A 3,151-nucleotide genomic window follows, 5' to 3' on the forward strand; every position below is an offset into this window, starting at 1 on the left:
AGTCTTACTGATAACGGAGTTGATCAATGCGTGATCCTATCTTATCTCTAGCCTCCGCCCCCACCACGTCTGTGGTTCGTGAAAATAACTTCGTACTTAGAGATACAGCGTTATATATGTTCAAAACTGCATGGCACTCTTCTGTTATTCTGTTCTGACTTTACGTATTTCCGGTGGTACATTTGTAGTTAACAAAATGATAATTGGAAGCCAGTTCCTAAATCAAAACTACAGCTTTTTACTAATTCCCCTGAAAAAAGACGATAACGAAGTAATTACTTTATAATCCAAAGTCACACACATTAGGTCCCACACGTAAACATGAGCAGAGAAGAAGGTAATTATTATAATGGACCTCATGGAATTGTCCACAGCGTCTGTACACATTTAAACTACAGATTATCAAATAGTGTGTATCAGTAAACACTTTTTTTTTCTTCTGCTAATATTAAATACACATACGATTCTGCAGAATTTCTCACCAACGGTGCCTATGTTGTCAGTGTGTAAGTTTACCAAAATTTTTTCGAACTCATCTCTGCGATCAGAAAAAAGCGTTTGACTGCATAAGCCATAATACATTTATATATAAATTAATATATTGTGGTGCCACAGGAAACTTTACAAAATGATTGAAACCCAATATCCCAAACAGGAAATAATTAGTACCAATAGGGAAGACCCTTACATTACGCTTGCAGTCGTCATCCGAGAAGGAAATAATTACGTGTGACTCTGATACCGTAGTAGGGATGTGACTGAGCGTCCATGAACCTCACAAACCTACCGCCCTACCCCCCCCCCCCCCTCTCTCTCTCTCTCTCTCTCTCTCTCTCTCTTCTCTGTCTCTCTCTCTCAAGCACATACACACACACACACACACACACACACACACACACACACACACACACAGATAATAAATAACATCTGTCCCACAAGATTCCATCTTAGACCCATACATTTTCATGTGATTTATTGACCTTACTACAATATTATTACTAGATGCAAGAACTGCTTTGCTTACAGATTATAAAAACACTGCAATAAATAGATAGTCAAATGTAGTGGTAGGATTAGCTGTTATTGAAATTTTCGCATGTATTAATGAATGGTTTCTAGCCAGATATTTGCTACTAAATACTAAAACACATACTACAAGCAGTTCAGAACTTGTAAGAGGTTTCCACCTAACATACGTCTAAAATATATCGACAGGCAAATAGAAGAGGTCACTAGTGCTACATCTGAGGATTACAGTCTGATAATAAAACTAATCAAATTGCCATATGCAAAATGGGTGTTATCAGAGATAGGTGATATAAAAATTAAAAAAAAATCGTTGCATAAAGTCGTATGGGATCATATTTTGGGAGCGTCTCTTCAAGCCAAACTAAAGTTTTCTTAGTCCAAAAACAATAAATACGAATTATTTATGGTGTGAACTAGAAGACACTCAGCAGAGAGCTGTTGAAAAATTGGGAATACTAAACAAAGTACGTTTTAAGAGGAGACTAAAGGATTTATTGATAAACAACTCTTTCTACTCCACTGACGAATTTCTTAGTAGAGCTAATTTCGTATATTAATGGTAGGCATTTTGTTAAATTTTACAGGACAGACAAAAACGGTATCTCAAAAAATATGTAAAGTGATACAGATAATGTTGTTACTAGTGTAACTGTGTAATAGAAGCCTAATTATTGACAGATTGGGGATATCTATGCACTTTCAAATCGTTTTTTGATAATAGAATTACTGGTTTGTGGAATTACGAGGTTCCACAGACAGATAGTGTTACGGGGTTTTCATTGCCATCGATATACCATTAATAATATCAAATAATGTGAGAGTCACGTAAATCCGATCTCTGCACATTTTCACTATAGCAATGTGATTTTTGTTAGTAAATGTTGTAAACTACTTTATGCTTAATGATGCATGGCTGTAATAGGTTAAGAGTTATCCTATGTCCTTCAGTGTATAGGCCTATATATTTACATGTTAGTGACCTACTTTGTCCCAGGACTGGTGGGCGCTGTTTTTGGTCTCATGACATACGTCATCCCTAGGACAGTTCAAATTTTAACTCATGACTTAGTTAATTTCTGGGACACATGCGGGTTTTGGAGCTCCTGACCTACTCAATTACTGGGGAACATCTGACTTTCAGCCCACTGACGCCACAAATTGGTGTGAGAACGTGCTTTGTTTCCAGACATGTATAGTCGATTCTGGAGACTTAATTCCTGGGACACATCCGGGTTTTCCAGCTCCTGACCTACTCAATTCCTGGGGCATAGGGGTAAGTACCGCTGCCACTGTGTAGTAGGGTGATGTGAGAGTAGGTTACCAATTAATAATAAGATTGATACATATGTGCCCTGGGGTGCCGCCCTGTCATGTCAGTATTGGCTCTTGAGCAAAAAAGTGTACTGGAGGCTGTGCCTGGTCTTAATGCACCCACCATAAGTACGTTTCCGTCCATATGATGTGCGGACAGTGTTTGTTCTATGCTAGCAGCGTCGCCGTTTTCCTGGTGCGCGCGTTACTCAGAAGCGTAGTTTGTACGCTCTGGTGGAGCCTGCAAAAACCGGTGTTTATGGTTCAAATGGCTCTGAGTACTATGAGACTTAACATCTATGGTCATCAGTCCCCTAGAACTTAGAACTACTTAAACCTAACTAACCTAAGGACATCACACAACACCCAGTCATCACGAGGCAGAGAAAATCCCTGACCCCGCCGAGAATCGAACCCGGGAACCCGGGCGCGGGAAGCGAGAACGCTACAGCACGACCACGAAAACCGGTGTTTAACATACTGTTTGTACGCAGCGTGGTGTCATGATGTGTGGTGCCTGTCTTGCATGTAGACACAATCGCCAAAGGAGACACACTTGGCGGGTGACGTGTAGGCAACTCCGCACGGTAGGAACGTCAGGCTGGCAGTGGACGAATGTGGCCTGCTGCCGATTTCGAGTACAAGAATTTCAGTTTGCCATTGCATTCTCTTCTGTTTCCTGTAATACAGAAAACTCATTGACACAACAATTCACCTACTAGTCACAGAAATTGTCCAATACGTACTTAGTTAATATGCCAACATTTCGCAAATAAGAAAAAAAAAAATAGGTGTCTCTCCCGAGAGTCAT

The sequence above is a fragment of the Schistocerca americana genome, chromosome 1 (genome assembly GCF_021461395.2).
Source record: "Schistocerca americana isolate TAMUIC-IGC-003095 chromosome 1, iqSchAmer2.1, whole genome shotgun sequence".
NCBI classification, from domain to species: domain Eukaryota; kingdom Metazoa; phylum Arthropoda; class Insecta; order Orthoptera; family Acrididae; genus Schistocerca; species Schistocerca americana.